This window comes from Bufo gargarizans, chromosome 3 (genome assembly GCF_014858855.1).
Source record: "Bufo gargarizans isolate SCDJY-AF-19 chromosome 3, ASM1485885v1, whole genome shotgun sequence".
Lineage (NCBI taxonomy): Eukaryota > Metazoa > Chordata > Amphibia > Anura > Bufonidae > Bufo > Bufo gargarizans.
In genome coordinates, this window is record NC_058082.1 from 598,029,762 (window position 1) to 598,047,872 (window position 18,111).

The following is an 18,111-nucleotide window of genomic DNA, read 5'->3' on the forward strand; positions in this document are numbered from 1 at the left end:
AGAGGTAGCAGTTGCACTCAGGCCCTGGTGTCTGAGGAGGCTCAAAGTTTTCTTTACCACTGAAGATGACATCAGTATCACACCACATAGCAAATAGGGGCCCTGTTATACATTTTGCATTGGGGCCCAAGCGCTTCAAGTTACGTATTTTTGCATTTATCCGCAGGATAGAGAAGTGACGAGTTCAAACACTAACACCAAATGGCACAGTAATATCAATAGTAAAATTGTTTAGTCCTCAGGTCCTCCGATGAAGACAACTGATCATGGTGGAGGGCAGGTCCAATCATGGTCAGCATATCAGAAGAAGGGTTCTCCTAACCTGTCAGTTTTGGTGTGACCAGACAACCATCTAATGAATATGGAGGTAGATATGCACGAAAAGAAGATTCAGGCATTTTGGATGTCAAAATACCCAACCCTTTTATTCTCAAGGGAGATATACTGTCATCAGAGCGGCTTACTCCTCACGCTTGGCCAAGCTGAGTGTGCGTGTGGAAAAGGGGAGGTCAGGAGGAGCAGCTAAATCTAATGAGCATTCGGCCAACAGCTATCTAAGGTTTATGGCCACCGGTGGACACAGCACTGGTGCTCATTTTTTCTTAAATTTCTGATGGTTACTGTAGGAAACAGTTGACAAGCTTGTTGACAGCCACACCCCTAGCAGCTTAGCTAAGCTCATTTAGGGCTCAAGCACACGACCGTTGTTGTTTCGAGGGGCGCAAAACACAGATACCGGCCATCTGCATTCCGCATTTTGTGGAATGAAATGGCCGACCCATAATAGTCCTTTCCTTGTCCAAAATTCGGACAATAATAAAAAATGTTTTTTTGTTTTTTTTTGTGGAACAGACATGCGGATATACGGACATGGAATGCACATAGAGTCATTTCTATTTTTGTGGCCCCATTGAAATTAATGGTTAAGCATACAGGCCGCAAGAAAAACGGAATGAACATGGACAAAAAATACGTTCTTGTGCTTGAGCCCTTAATTGAATGGTGCAGTTACTAGCCTATATTCCTAGAATAGAAAATGTCTTCTGGCAGGGCTGTTTTCAGCGTAAATCCATGAGGACAGAGTTGTGATCTATGACTACAGTGTAGCTACAGTGTCTATAGGGAGCCTGAGGTAGTCTGAGACACACCCCCTGCAACGCCCACGCCCTAAGGGTGCTATGTGAGTGTAACGGTGGTGATGTGCCGAGTGAGGGTAGTAGTACTCACAGTTCAGTTGTCCCCTGGGCTGGCGTGCAGTGGAGGGGAAGACAGCACTAAATCCTCCGGGGCACTCTCTATTGCAGGGAACACCAGCCAGATGGTGGTTGAGGTGCCCTTGATGGTAATGGATATGCTTAGGGTGCTTTGGTGGCTAGGCCCCTGTGTTGTTTGTGACGCCAGCACCGTAAGGTGCAAATGTTGAGTGTAGTAGAAAGGATGAGGAGGTAGTTGTTGTAACCAGTTGAACATTTACTTAAATCAAATGTCTCAAGACCGTTGGTCCAGTTCATCAGTACAGTGCACTTGTATGGCATAAAGGAGGATTCGGAAATTAGTTTAGCTGTAATCCTTACAACAGGTCTGGCAATTGTCAGTTGAGGAGTTTTCCTAATGCTGTTACTTTACAGGTAAGACAAAAGTTCTCTTCTTAGATAGTTGTACTTTAAGTCCAATCTCTAGCACTCAGGTACTGAATATAATGGTTTCCTTACTTTATATTGAGCAATCCAATAAGGGCGTTCTCCCTCGTGGCAGGCAAACTCTCTGCTACATTATTTTATGCAGTATGCTCTCCTGAAATATTCAGGTTCACTATGTCCCAGAAGGCTTTTAGTGAAAAAGGATACCTGTATTTTTCGCCCTGTAAGACGCACCGGCCTATAAGACGCACCTAGATTTTTGAGGAGGAAAATAAGAAAAAATATATTTTTAACCAAAAGGTGTGCTTTTGGTGGGTTTTGAACTAATGGTGGTCTGTGCATGACACTATTATAGGGGATCTGTGGATGATGCACTGTCATGTGGGGGATCTGTGGATGGCACTGTTATGGGGACCTGTGGATGGCACTGTTATGGGGGACCTGTGGATGGCACTGTTATGGGGGATCTGTGGATGGCACTGTTATGGGGGATCTGTGGATGGCACTGTTATGGGGGATCTGTGGATGGCACTGTTTATGGGGATCTGTGGATGGCACTGTTATGAGGAGGGGCATCTGTGGATGGCACTGCTATGAGGTGGGGGATCTGTGGATGGCATTGTTATGGGGTGGGGGATCTGTGGATGGCACTGTTATAGGGGGATCTGTGGATGACACTGCTATATATGTGTCATCCACAGATGGCACTGCTATGAGGTGGGGCATCTGTGGATGGCATTGTTATGGGGTGGGGATCTGTGGATGGCACTGTTATAGGGGGATCTGTGGATGACACTGCTATATATGTGTCATCCACAGATCCCCCTCATAACAGTGTCCCCCACTACACCGGCCCTCCGCTCACCGCAGTATTTCTAGACATTAATCCTTAACCTGTTAATAAGTTTAACTAAAGCTGCACTCTCCCCTGTTCCCCTGTATCAGTACAGCACTTACTAACAAGCTTCCATAGCAGCAGACTGGACGGCAGCAGTAACGTTACTCACTGACATAGAGCGCCTTCTCGCCCTATAAGACGCAGGGGCATTTCCCCCCCCCCACTTTTGGGGGAAAAGGTACGTCTTATGGGGCGAAAAATACTGTAATTATGGCCTTTAATCATCCAGTTGTGTCCAGGTACCTTTAAGGTCCTCCTGGTCACTGGTGCTTGTGAAGTCCCTTGGCTAGACTCAGCTCTAATCTTCACTAGACTTGCTTTATATTCGTACATAGACTCACTTGTCTGTGCTGGGCTGCTGTGACTACTTGGTCTGTCATCTCCAGGCTTAATCAGGGCCCAGAGGAAAGAAAGGCAGCTACATCTTGTACTGAGCCTGCTCTGCTCCTCCATACACTTCCTTCTCCTCTCTCTGACTCTCACACACTGACTAACTATTTCCTCTCTGTTCTATCTAAGTAATGACAGCACCACCTAGGGGTGAATAGATGTAATGACAATGCCAGCCTGAACTCAGGAAGTACAATACAATAAATACACATATAGAAATTTAAGGGAACCGCTCATACACACTGCACCCCTGCCTCATCATTGGTTCAGGCTGCTGCTCTCTCCCTCCCCCTGTAGCTCTTCCTCATCAGATTGGCTGCTGTGTATAAACACAAGCCCAGCATAGGCTCCCCGAAAATGTCTATTACAGCAAGGGGACCACCAGATCTGTAATTATGACGGATCCCAGTATCACAGTGAACACTACGCAGTTTAATCAGGCTCTAAGCGCTGCTGAGTGTGGAGCATAAGCTATAACCTCACCCACAGGCCGCCCATCTGACCTCTGGTGGCTTACCATTGTGGATGATGAATGAGCAAACCCCCAGCATGCCCTGAATCCACAATACCACATGTAACCGCTCTTCTTCAGTGCTGTCATATAATAGAGAGCAGAAAGTTTCATTTGGGCAATTTTCCTCTTTTTTTTTTTTTAACCTCACAAGAAAATCACCATGAAATATACGTATTTCCTGCAGTCCTTATAGTGCAAATCCATCATAGAACATAGGAGTGACATGGGTGACAACCATAGAAGCTATAATGATGGTGGACATATTGGCATTCATAGAAATAGACTCAGGCAGCTTAGTAGGATTTTATAGGGATTGTCCAACCCCATAGCAATAATAATAATAATAATAATAATAATAACTAGTGTTGAGCTCGAATATTCGAATTGCGAATTTTTTTCTCGAATATCGTAACTTCGAGATTTCGCGAATATTTCGAATATAGTTCTATATATTTGCGAAATCGAATATTCTTTTTTTTTTTTTCCATATGAAAATATGATTTCTCCCTGCTTCTTGCTTGTGGGTCAATAAGCCATTGACCCACAAGCAACTTAAGCAGGGGGGAATCATGTTTTCATATGGAAAATAAAATGACCAATATTCTAAAAAATACATAGCAATATAGTGAATATAATCGTTATTTAGAATTTTGGCATTATTTTTTTCGTATCTGTACAGTTGTTCGCATACTCCTCCCCGACAAGCGTCCCCATCACCATGGGAACGCTTGTGGGTTAGAAAATACCATCGGATCTGAGTTTTCCCTGAGATCGTGAAAGCTCAGATCCGATGGTATATTCTGACGCACAGGCGTTCCCATGGTTACGGGGACGCTTGTCGGGGAGCAGTATGCCAAAGTGGAATAACAGTACACATAAATTACAGTCTATATGTGTATTTTACGAATATTCGTAATATTCTAAAAGACGAAGTTAGAGCAATATTACGAAAATTCTTACAATACACATATAGACTGCAATTTAGCTAATATAGTGCTGTAGTAATTTTTTTTATAGTGTATATATTTTCCAAAACTGAAGTTCAGAAGAGGAAAAAAAAATTAGACAAAAAAAATAAGATTAGAGCACTATATTAGCTAAATTACAATCTATATGTGTATTTTACGAATATTCTAAAAGACGAAGTTAGAGCAATATTAAGAATATTCGTAAAATACACACATTAGCCTAGCCATAGTCATAGGAACGTTGCCTTATACAGGGAAAAAAATAAAAATAAAAATCGCACGGTTAATTTAATAGCATATTATTCGCGATAAATGAAATAATTACGAATATTCGATTTCGACGAATATAATACGAATATTCAATCGAATATTTGCGAAATATCGCGAAATCGAATATGGCATCTCCCGCACATCACTAATAATAATAATAAAAATGCTTATAATGGGTAAAATATTATAAGCAGAGGTGTAGCTAGGCCTTACAGCAAGAATTCAGCATGGGACCCCTCAAAATCCCCCCCCTCCTTTCCCACACAAACACTTGCCACTCAAATTTACGTAAAGAGGGAAAAGTTGAGCATGCACCACGGCATCCAAGGTGTCAGTTGTCAGTTCCTAATTTTCGGAGACAGTCCCAGCAAATTTGCACTGTCCGCGGCTAACGAAAACCCCGGCCACAAATGGGTGTTTCTGGTCGGGTACAGGGCCCGATTTTGCCAACTCAAATGTTGGTAAGTATGTAACTGTCCCTTATAAATCCCTAGCAGGGGACGCTGTGCTTAGTGCTGCCACACACTGTGCCTCCTTTATAGCAGAAATGCCCACATTGTGCCCCCTCACTGCAGTTTTGACCACATTATGCCCCCTCACAGTAGTTATGTCCTCCTTGTGGCCCCTTTACAGTAGTAATGCCCACCTTTGTGCCCCCCCCCCCAGTAGTTCTATTCTCCTTGTGGCTCCTTCACAGTAGTAATGCCCACCTTTGTACCCCTCACTGTAGTTATGTCTTCCTTGTGCCCCCCTTTGGCCCCTAGTTGCCCTCTCGGGCTCCATAAAAAACAAACAAACACAAATGCTCTGTTTCCCTGATGATCGGCACATCCTGCGTTCCCCGGCAGCAGCAGATGCGGTCGCACACACATCACTATGGCTGTTTCCGGGGCTTTCATCGCTCCTCCCACAGTCAGCAGCGCAATGTGCGGCCTGCTAGGGAACTCCAGAGATCAGCTGTAAGGTTCCCTGCTTAACCATGTAAATTACCCTTCCCCCCAGCCTCTGCACCCGGGGCACATGCCCCAACTGCCCTCCCCCCTTACTACACCCCTAAATATAATGAGTATTGGCAGATTTACACGTGCCCACTGAGCAGGCAATAATTGGGAAGCAACCATTCCTTCTCGATAATTGCCTGCTCTTCAGAGGAGGTGAGAGCAGCATTTACATGCTGCAGTCGTCTCTTCTGTATCGGGACAGATGACCTCTATTGCAACATACATACAGAAACATTGACTTTGGTATCTGCATCAACCATGATTGGTGGCACCTTTACACAGGCTGATGATCGGGAACAAGCATTCGTATGAACATTCGATGATACTCCAGTACCGACGCTTCGCTCATTGCCCGCTGTTTTCTGTTCTTCCTACTCCATTGATGACATATTGACATGACTGTTGCAGCCTTTTTACTGGCCGCAGTGGTGACCTCAGTGGAATTGACACTTCACTGCAACACCTGGCACCATCATGGTGGCCCACATTGAACATTGCTATGGCATTCCCTCTCTTCTATATACTCTGCTGATGCTAACAAACACCAAGGCCTTCTGTATTGGGTGGTAAAACCTGGCACCATAATGGTGGCCCACATTGAACATTGCTATGGCATTCCCTCTCTACTATATACTCTGCTGAGGCTAACAAACACCACTGCCTTCTGTATTGGGTGGTAAAACCTGACAGGCACCATCATGGTGGCCCATATTGAACATTGCTATGGAATTCCCTCTCTTCTATATACTCTGCTGAGGCTAACAAACACCAAGGCCTTCTGTATTGGGTGGTAAAACCTGACAGGCACCATCATGGTGGCCCACATTGAACATTGTTATGGCATTCGCTCTTGTCTATGTACACTTCTGACTCTATTGATCATTGCTATGACTCCCTCTTTCTTCTACTCTACTGACTCTATGGTTAATAGAGGCGGTTCCTGCCCTGGAGACCCTCCATCCTAGCTGTCCATAAGCTCTAATAAGGCATATGGAAAGCAAATGTCTGACCTAGAACAGGATGTCTCAAGAACTGGTGAAATTTTGTACAATCCCTGTGGAAACCATTAACACCTACATTCAGAATCACCCGCCTCATGTAAGGGACCATGGCCACCAATTTGTAAAAAATATCAAACTGGGATTGCAAAATGGAAAATTCTGTTACTTATTGAAGTCTACAAAGATAAGAGCTCGGAGTATGGATGAGGAAGCCTGCAGCCACCTTCTTCCTTCTGTTTCCTTCTCAAGACAGTGGGTTGAGCAAGGCTTCTTCAGTGGGTGATGGGGACTGATATGAGCCAACATTAACTATTTCAACAACTCTTTCACAATCCCACCAACAGATGAGAGTTCGGGGAGGACTTTGTGTGTTTCATCAAGTCTGTAAGCCAGGTGTTTCCTGCTTGTGCAGACACATTGTAGACAGGGGACCTGAGGGAGGCCTCTGGTGTGGAGCAGATAAGAGCCATCAGTCGTAGGGGATTAGCACCTATCACTAGTACACAGGGTTACACTGTAGACAGGCACAGGGCTTTGTTGATGAAACTTTTCATCTCTTATCAGACGCCTGTCATCTTCTTAACACTTCTGCTGCAGATCCCTTTGTGCACATCATGTATTTGATGACATGTAACATGCTACTGGTAAAAATAGAGAAGATCCTCCTAACCTAGTGGTCTCCATGCAGGATCCATGCTTGTAGAAGACTCGATAGATAGTCCCTCGCTCATGGGACTACTAAGAAATTCTTAAAGGGTTTTCCCATCTGAGAGAATGGGGGCATATCGCTAGGATATGCCCCCATTGTCTGAGAGGTGCGGTTCCCATCTCTGGGACCTGCACCTACACCGAGAACGAAGCAGGGAAGGTGGTGGCTGGAGGACCCCGGGTTTCCCCGGATCCGGCCACCACCAAGCGCTCTCCTCGTAGTAGTGAATGGGAGCGCACCGCGCTTGCACGGCCACTGCTCCCATTAATTTCTATGGGGCCAACAGAAATAGCCCAGTCAGCGGTCGGCTAATTTCGGCAGTCCCATAGAAATGAATGGAGGGCGGCTGCACATGTGCAGTGTGCCCTCCACAACTTTTGGGGCTCCGTTCTTGGTGTAGGTGCTCATTTGCAATAGTTTTTCTCCGGAATGAAGCAATGAATTGCTAAGTGAAAGGTATCAATGCATTCAGCTGACCTAACCCTAAGGTATTGTGCTGGGTCTATCAATGAATTTCCTGGTGACAGATCCCTTTAAGATGGAAAAAAATCTAATAAACTTAAAGGGGTTGTCCGAGTAACATATATATATAAAAACTCAGCCAACCTCTGTAAATGGCCTAAATTAACAAATGAGTGAATACAGTTTTCTCTGCTGCTTCTTCCTGTGCTACGCTACGTTCTTTACCGCTGCTATTTGTTTTTCTGGCTGCAGCAGTGATGTTCTGTGCACGGAGGTCACCACTGCAGCCAAACACTGCCCTCCGACATCCTCTGCATGGCAGGCGCCAGCGATTAGCTGCAGCAGCGATGTTCTGTGCACATAGGTCACCACTGCAGCCAATCACTGTCTTCAGACATCCTCTGCATGGCAGGCGCCAGCGATTGGCTGCAGCAGTGATGTTCTGTGCACATAGGTCACCACCGCAGCCAATCACTGTCCTCAGACATCCTCCGCATGGCAGGCGCCAGCGATTGGCTGCAGCAGCGATGTTCTGTGCAAACAGGTCACCACTGCAGCCAAACACTGCCCACCGACATCCTCTGCATGGCAGAGGCCAGCGATTGGCTGCAGCAGTGATGTTCTGTGCACATAGGTCACCACTGCAGCCAAACACTGCCCTCCGACATCCTCTGCATGGCAGGCGCCAGCGATTAGCTGCAGCAGCGATGTTCTGTGCACATAGGTCACCACTGCAGCCAATCACTGTCTTCAGACATCCTCTGCATGGCAGGCGCCAGCGATTGGCTGCAGCAGTGATGTTCTGTGCACATAGGTCACCACCGCAGCCAATCACTGTCCTCAGACATCCTCCGCATGGCAGGCGCCAGCGATTGGCTGCAGCAGCGATGTTCTGTGCACACAGGTCACCACTGCAGCCAAACACTGCCCACCGACATCCTCTGCATGGCAGAGGCCAGCGATTGGCTGCAGCAGTGATGTTCTGTGCACATAGGTCACCACTGCAGCCAATCACTGTCCTCAGACATCCTCTGCATGGCAGAGGCCAGCGATTGGCTGCAGCAGCGATGTTCTGTGCACATACGTCACCATTTCAGCCAATCACTGTCCTCAGACATCCTCTGCATGGCAGAGGCCAGCGATTGGCTGCAGCAGTGATGTTCTGTGCACATAGGTCACCATTTCAGCCAATCACTGTCCTCAGACATCCTCTGCATGGCAGAGGCCAGCGATTGGCTGCAGCAGTGATGTTCTGTGCACATAGGTCACCACCGCAGCCAATTACTGTCCTCAGACATCCTCTGCATGGCAGGCGCCAGCGATTGGCTGCAGCAGTGATGTTCTGTGCACATAGGTCACCACCGCAGCCAATCACTGTCCTCAGACATCCTCTTGTGCGCGGAACATCACCGCGAGAAAATGACGTCAGCGGTAGGAGGACTGGAGCACAACACTCGAAGAAACAGGGGAGTATCCATTCTAAAGCCATTTACAGGGGTTGCCGGGGTTTTTATATAACTTGGACAACTGCTTTAAAGGAATGCGTATAGTGTTAAAAAAAAAATCTCTATTCTTACAGAAACAGCGCCACACCTGTCCACAGGTTTTGTCTGGTATTGCCGTTCAGCTCTATTGAAGTGAATGCGATTTAGCTGCAATAGCACACACAACCTGCAGGCAGGCGTAGCACTGGTTTAGGTAGAATATAGCCATGTTTTTTTTTTAACCCTGAACGGGTGATTTTCGTTTATTTTCATTGAACGCTATACGTTCCTGTGGTGCTGATCAATGGGTTCCCCTGAAGTTTAATGTGACCCTCACTGTAATGCATTGTCCATAGTACAGAAGATAAGACAGCAGTATCTGATCAGTGGGGGGTCGTGTCCAAGAACCAGCACAGCGCCATCCATTGTATAGTGGCTGTGCTTGGTATTGCATTTCAATCCCATTCACTTGAGCGGCACATAGACCATGCGAACAATGGATGTGACATCAGAGGCTGAGAAAGGGGCCACAGCGCTTGCCCAAGTGGACCTGAGGACAGGTCATCAATATCTAATTCCCATGTCTCCGCTACTTATATACATGCATATTTCAGAGCATTCACCACAATTAGGCTACATCCACACGAACGTAGTTTGTTTCCATGTCCATTCCGTTTAGTTTTTTTTTGCGGATAGAATGCGGACCCATTCATTTCAATGGATCCGCAAAAAAAAAAAAAAAACGGATGGCATACGAATGAAAACGGATGGCATACGAATGGACCACAAAACACATACGGTCGTGTACATGTAGCCTTAGTATGGTTTTTGGAGTGCGAGAAAAAAAATCCGAAAACCCCCACACAAACAGTGGAAGAACATGCACATGTTGCCCGTGGTCAAATCAATAGTTCCATCCATAGTGACCATCAACTGAATGCCAGAACTACAGTGAAGACTGACACGCAAAGCAGCCCTCCATGGACTTCAAATGTATCTGGTGCCCAAATGTGCATCGAGGTGGCTTGACGCCACGTGAAAAGGTGCATCATCGTGAGTCATGAAAAGGGGACGGGCACGTCAATGCCCGCTCTCCTATCCAGGATGTAAAAAGTTGCCAAGTACGCCTATACAGTCCCTCCATGGGCATCTCTGTAAGAATGGTTCCATGCCCTTTGGTAATTGGTGGCAAGAACCTTTGCAGAATTTCGCCCCTCCTGGTGGAATTGGCCCAAGAACCATGATTTGGGTCAAATCTTGGCGTAATAATGGGGGCGTGTCCCTGTAATGTAGAGAGGACGATCTGGCGACCAGAGACAGGAGACCCTTCACTTATTTTTAAGAGTCGCTCTCCTCCCGTCGACTTCAGAAACAAGTGCAGAGTTCAGTCCTGATTTGTCAGCAATGTAAATCGCCCCCCACCCCTCCTCCGCTTTTTTATTTTTTTATTCTTTACCCCCGAAGTCCATTCAATATTCTTAATTGGGCTTCAGGGCAGAAGCATGGTTTTGCACTTTTGTTAAAGGCAGAATTTCAGATGGGGGGAAACGTCGGCTTCACTTTCTTTAATAATTCAGGTGGAGGAATTGTGCGGATTCGCTTAACTGCTACTTAAAAGTAATTAATTGATTTTCTGACATATCAGTTAACAACACATTGCCCTGACGTGAGGTGGTGAATCCGCCGCTGGATGGGCCGGGGGACTCCACTTATCATGCTCGGTGCAGACTAAAGCGCTGCAGCAACATGAAGATGGCGTTCTACGGCTGCGTTCATACGCTTTCTGCCGCAGTTGTTCACTCTGGACCTGCTCGCCGCTTATCTCCATTGAATGGTTCTAAACCACGAGGGGACGCCCACCATGGCTTCAAGTGGGGTCTGTCTCTGTCAATTTACGGTCCGCAGCACGGGCACGGAGCCCTTACGCTCGTGTGCATGTAGCCTTAAACTGTTTGCATGGACACACCCGATTAAAACGCTTTTTTATTTTGTTGATCTGAGGCTCTGTTCCTAAGCTATGATACTTTATCATTTAATTATGCAAATTAGGCATTTAGTGCAATGAGGGAATTGTCTTTGCTCTTGTTGCACCCAAGCTCCGCTCCTTTCTGCGGCCAGCCCCTCCTTCACTGCTTTGATTGACATACATTTATGGCACATCCTACCAGATGGAATACCCCTTTAAGGGTCCATTCACGCGACCGTATGAATGGTTCCGCATCCGATCTGCAATTTTGGGGAACGGATGAGGACCCATTCATTTCAAACGATGCAGACAGCACACGGTGGAACGTAGTTCCATTCTGTGGCACCACAAAAGATATAGAGCATGTCCTATTCTTGTCCGCAGTTGCAAACAAGCATAGGCATTTTCTATAGAGCGCTGGCCATGTTCGGTCCGCAAAATGCAGAACGCACACGGTGGGTATCCATGTGAATGCACCCTAACTCATCAACTGGAAAATGATGCGTTCTGGAAACCATAATTGCGTGACGTGTGCCAGGCTATTGGATGTAAAAATCTACTCTTTGTCAGCCAGGGGTGCACCATCAATGAGGCCAGGTGAGGCGATCGCCTCAGGCAGCACCTGCTAGGGGCAAGAGGGGGGCAGCGGAAGAGTTATGGGCAATGATCGCTTTCATTGTGGCAAAGGGGTTAGGTTAAGAAATTGGCATTGGGGGGGTTTTCGCCTCAGGCAGCAGAAAGGCTAGGTGCACCCCTGTTCACAGCCCAAAGCCAATGCATGACATTTGAAAATAAGTTTCTAGTTTAGGTTGACCAACCATTTGGGCATCAGGGCAGTGCCCTTGGTCCTATGGCCAGAAGTAGCCCATCGCCCCTAAATGAGATACATAAATGTACAACCAATGTCTATAGGCCTTATTAGTCCCCTACCAGCGACCTACTGCTATAAACCAGAATAAAGCGTGGTTCTCACTGTGGAGGACCATTGCTGTCCATATATTCCAACCAGAAGTGGCTTCATCCATCAGTAACAGGGGATCACCATTAGTGCTTACATTCAAAATGTTTTTTATTTTTTAAACTTTAAGTGCAGAACCTACAAAATCAAGACAATAAAATAGTTCACAAAGGTAGGCTCAACGTGATTGCGATGGTTAAGAGGACCATGACCTGGAGGCCTACATTCTCAGTCTGTTCCTGGTACAATGTAAATTAGAAAATGGTGTTAAGCTGAACATAGATATTAGATTAACATCGACAGAACTGGCCAATTTTGACAGGACTGGCCTACCATCTAATGTGCATGGGGGTATCCTACCCCTACCCCATGACAGATGTTGGGAGAAAGAAGGTTCCAGCATGTTGAATTTCAACATAACCAAACCTGTTGTTCTCATGGGTGATAAGCCAACCCCAGAGTTGTCGTGAGAACAAGTGCACACTTGGCCAAGTTGAGCGTGCATGTGTGGGTCGAGGAATATCTAAGCTGTATAGTTAGCCTGATTCCTTCAAAATGAGATCATTGCTTTAACAGATGTTCTGAAGTCATAGAGAGATTTTGGAGGAACCAGTTTTCCAACCAAGGATGCCTTGGTGACCAGGCCATTTTGCCTTTTGATAATTTTCACCACTGAAATCAAAGTCCAACTATGGAAGCCCATAGGACTCATTCCATGTGATATTTTGTATCATTTAAAAATATTTTCCAAAACAACAAAGATTGAAAAAATTATAATCTTGGGAGAGTCAGTCGTGTTGTGGGACACGTGTCTTAAATGACAAAGACGACTGCTTATGAATAATTAAGGGATCTTGATAGATGGCAGAAAGTATCCCCGATTGTGTTGAAGTCATTGATTGATTTTCTGACACAAGCAGCGAGAAGACAGAGCGCAGTCACTTAGAGTGTAGTGTCAGATGTACCGCCCGCTGCCAAATAGCATGATTCACTCTGCCTCCCGCTCGTTACTGCAAAGTTTATTAAGGCAAGCAATAAATAAATGCTTTAATCGGAGAACCCAGGTCTCAGCCTCTGAAGAGGAGACTACAAAATTGAATATCAGTTTGGTTGCGGTCCAGCTCTTGAAGTAACGGTGCCATGTGCCATAGGCCCTTTTTTTAAGCTGCTTGGCGGGGGTGCCGGGAGTGGACGCTCAACCAGCTGGGACACTTCTTGGACCTTGGGTGCCGGGAGTGGACGCTCAACCAGCTGGGACACTTCTTGGATCTTGGATTCAGAAGCGTCCTTGATGATGCTTCACCTCTACTCAGTCAATCAGGTGGTAAGAGCCTGTTATTAGTAAAGGCATAGGGACAATTTGCCCTTAATGATTTGGCTACTTGGTGGGGGTGTCAAGATTGGGACCATAACCAGTTGGGACACATCCCGCACCTTTGTTTCATGAGTATCCTCTTTGATGCTTGCCTTCTACTGAATTAATCAAGTGATAATTGCCTGTTAATAGTGAAGGCCCAGGGGCAATTACCCCTTTTGCCCCTCATGATTTGGCTGCTTGATGGGGCTGTCAAGAATGGGACCCCAACCAGTTGGCACACATCCAGGACCTTGGTTTCATGATTATCCTCTTTAAAGCTTGCCTTCTACTGAATTCATCAACTGATGGGAGCCTGTGAATAGTGAAGTGCCAGGGGCAATTACCCCTTTTGCCCATCATGATTTGGCTGCTTGGTGGGGCTGTCAAGACTGGAACCCTAACCAGTTGGCACACACCCAAGACCTTGGTTTCATTAGTATCCTAGTTAATGCTTGACTTCTACTGAATTAATCAGTTAATTAGGGCCTATTAATGGTGAAGGCCCAGGGGCAATTACCCCTTTTGCCCCTCATGATTTGGCCACTTGGTGGGGCTGTCAAAAATGGGACCTCAACCAGATGGCACACATCCAGGACCTTGGTTTCAAGAGTATCCGAGTTAATGCTTGACTTCTACTGAATTAATCAGGTAATAAGAGCCTATTAGTAGTGAAGCCCCCGGTGTAATTAACCCTTTTGCTCCTCATGATTTGGCCAAGATTATAGTAAGCTCACAAAATGGTTGTAAAATATTGAAATGGACAAGATACAAAAGCCCTTTACAGATTAAGATAATAAAGATTTTGCCCTAAGTCTTTTTTAAGAGTACAATAAACTTGTAGAATGTAAAAAAGAAAAAAAATATAGAGAAAACTATCAATCATCTTCTAAGGACGGGGTCAGCAGGACTCCTACTGTGTCTCCTAGGAGTCCTGTTGGGATTTTTTATTGAGAAATCCTGCTTCAAATCACATAAACCTATATATCACAAAGCTCAGCTTCTCTGCCAGTATCATATTCTGCCCTCAGATAGAGAAGAAGAAATCACCTGCTTTAGGCTGTATTGAAGGCGTTGCGTTGAAGGCGCTGTCGGGAGCATATTCTCTCAGCTTTGATTTAAAAAATGGCCGCTCATTTTAATGTCAAAAGGACAAACACGTCAGCTGAGTCTGAGGAAGTCAATGATATGTTATACTACGGATCTGTCTTTGCTTTTAGGTTTCTGTTAAACATAAAGCAAAAATAATAAAAATAACAATATAATGCAATTGACAATCACCCCATAGTTTTTTGTTTTTTTGAGACTATCTTTCAAAATCAGGCAGTAAGGTGATCAACGATCGGCGTAGATCCTGCCCCCAAAGCAGCCAAATGTAGTATCAACCAGAACAGGAGGGACTCTTAGGCTACGTTGTCCACAGATTTCAGATCGGCATCCAAGCCGAAACAACCGCCTGTTGTTTTTAATGGACGTTGGCAGCTCTGTTCATGTGCCCAATGGATATTTGCGCGTGGTTTTCCAGACCACCCCAAGAACGGACATGTCAATTCTTGGTATGGATTCCATGTGAACATCACTGGAAACTGCAAGAAGAGTCTGCACACAGAGCAGCCCCATTGAATGGGCCTAAAAGTGAGGAATCCATGGCAAATTTTGACATTGGCAATATCCACCCTGTGAACATAGCCTTATGGTTCATAGATGGGGGGGAGGGGGTCCTCAACCAGGGACTTCCCTCTATTCTGTCCATATGCTCTAATAGGGGACAGGATTGTCTTCATAAAACAACCAGTTTAATGGACCATAATAATATATTGTATGAAAAAAACATTCAAAAATTAAAAACAAAAATGTATTTTTTTTAAAAAAAATCTCATAAGATTTTAAACAAAATGGAAGACTATTCAGCAATACAAAAAGTGTCATATCAGACCTTTAATGGCCTCCATGAAATGAGATCATCTCTGGATCTGCTTTAGCTTCAAGGCCGTTCTCTCCTTTATAATATTAGCGAGGGAAGACAAGCAGATGAACACGCTCGTATGTGTATCACTTGTTCCAGTGGGTGGTCTTCTGAACAGATGTAATTAAATTAGTTCCAGGAAGTTTACCAGCTTTTTTTTTTTTACAAAGGATCATTGAACTGTTCAGCCATTCTACAGCAGCATCAGCCCCATCCTTCTTATCCCTATTATCCTCTGAAAGGATGGCAGAAATTTCCCAAAATGCATTGTTTAATTTCATGATTATATAAGAAATTTCATAGGACAGGGATGCTTCAAACAAGAATACCTATACATAGATTCCCCAAAAGGTTAAAGTCTCCTATAGAAAAGTTTGTGATTTGCCTAGCATCCAGCTGAAAAGAACACATGGGCGGAGCAATGTGAGGATAGTCCTGTCCAGTCTCAGCCAATCAGTGTTACTGAGATAACTGCTGGAGGTTCTGATTGGATGAAAGCAGCTAGTGGACAGCAGCTCACAATGCTCCTCCCAACATGTTACATCAGTTCCTATTTCCAATGGGGCCCACATTCTAATTTCCCTATTTCATAGGAAGCCAATTAACCTCTCAGTATCCACAGGATAGGTAATAAGTATCTGATTGGTGGGGGTCCAACCTCTGGAACCTCCACTGATCGCAAGAAGAAGATAGTGGAGTCCCCTGAGTGATTGGTGATCCATCTTTGTAATTGATGGGAGTCCTAGAGGTCGGACCCCCACCAGATACTTATCGCTGATCCTGTGGATGAGGGTTAAGTTCTTATGGTGGGACAATTCCTTTTATGTTACTGGACACCAGGTAATACCGCATTACTCCATGGTGGCCCTGTAGGGAATACAACACTTACATCCAGGTTTCTCCTGGATGTAAGCACTCACCTATCTACTGTAGTCCCATAATGTTCAATGGAGCGGAGGCATGCATACATAACCTCCATTCACTCCAGGGACTCCGGCACCTCTTTCTTGTGATTGGTGTGTGTCCCAGTGGTCGGACCCCCACCGATCAGATACTTATACCCTATCCTGTAGATAGGGGATAGGTTCTTATGGTGGGACAACCCCTTTTTATGTCAATGGACACCATGTAATACCTAATTTCTCCTGTAGTGGCACTGTAGGGAAATCAACACTTACATGAGATTTCTCCACAGCTTATAAGTGATTGCCGTGGTACCTTCTAACAAGCAGGGATCATCTAAACCCTGAAAACCATTCACATGCCCTTCACTTGGGTTCATAGCTGTAGTCATCGCGTTTAAAGAATAGACAGACTGGTAACACGATGATCCCTAGTAAATCCAGTGCAGATGTTTGAGAGTACAATCCTCGTGCAGAAGAGTGACAATATGATCACAGCCAGAAGGTCCATCTCCCATTATTTTCCTTCAAGTCTTACATTTCATTAATAAAAGATGAAACATTGCTCCCTCCCCGTGAAGGAATAAATGAAATCTGTGCATAGTAATTAATAAAGAGGAATGAAGCTCTATTAATTACCACTGGCTGCATATGGGTACAACAAGGGCTCATTGTAGCTCACTGATACATATGGATTTGGGATTGGGAGGCTGAAGGACTACAGTCATGGAGGAGGATGTTCCTTTCAGCCTAAAAGGGGTTTTCTGGGGGGGGGCATTATTATTATTATTATTTTTTTGTAAAAAAAATGCCAAAATGGGCTAAAGAATAAATAGAAAATGAAGCATTAGACAACTCTCCAATCCACTGCCAAAGCTGCCTGGGTCTCCGTTCCTCTCTACATTTCTGGTCCCGGCTCAATGGTCCCGGCCTAGGATATGGCTGGAAATGACTGCTCAGCAAATCACTGACCGCTGCAGAGACCCGCCTCAGTCAGTGATTGGCTGAGTAGACATTTCTACCCATTTCCTGTCTGTTGAGCATCAGGGACCTGGGCAGTGGCGGAACAGCAGAGGTGGAGGAATTGTGATGAGTAATGTTTTATTTTTTTACCCATTCTAGTCCTTTTTTAAGAAAAGAAAAACTGTTCCTCTGGAACACTTCTTTAAATAAAGCCTTGGTGGAAAAATATGTATATCCAGTCCTGTTCTGATCGTAGACTGAATGTTATAGTTGCCACCAGTTATAATGTCAAATGCCAAACTCTATTGTGTTAGTTTTGAGAACCTCTGAGCTGTGATTTCTGGTCCAGTGTTTTTTCGAATCTTGAATATTCTCTGGTGTAACCCTCCGCGACTGTGTTTGTCTGGCTCCTCCTGATCTGTCCTGTCTAACAATTTTGCATTTCAAAGTCTAACTTTTACCAAACCCAAGTTGTTCGTCTACAATCTGACATGACCTTGGTTGACCACCAGGCTAGACGACTATGGTCATGCCCCATTACCACTGGCAGTACTTTCTTTGATGAGGATTATCTTACCTTGGTTTCTACATATTCTTCCAGAGAGTTAAAGATGATATTCCCATCTCATAAAATTTCATATATTGCTAGGATACTTCATGATTGT

The 18,111-nt window shown here is 45.1% G+C and overlaps 1 long non-coding RNA gene across 1 annotated transcript in view; it reads right to left on the reverse strand.

Moving 5' to 3' along the window:
* Positions 1 to 18,111, reverse strand: part of LOC122933026 — a 145,537-nt gene that overhangs the window by 20,222 nt on the left and 107,204 nt on the right. The gene's annotated exons all lie outside the window — the stretch shown is intronic.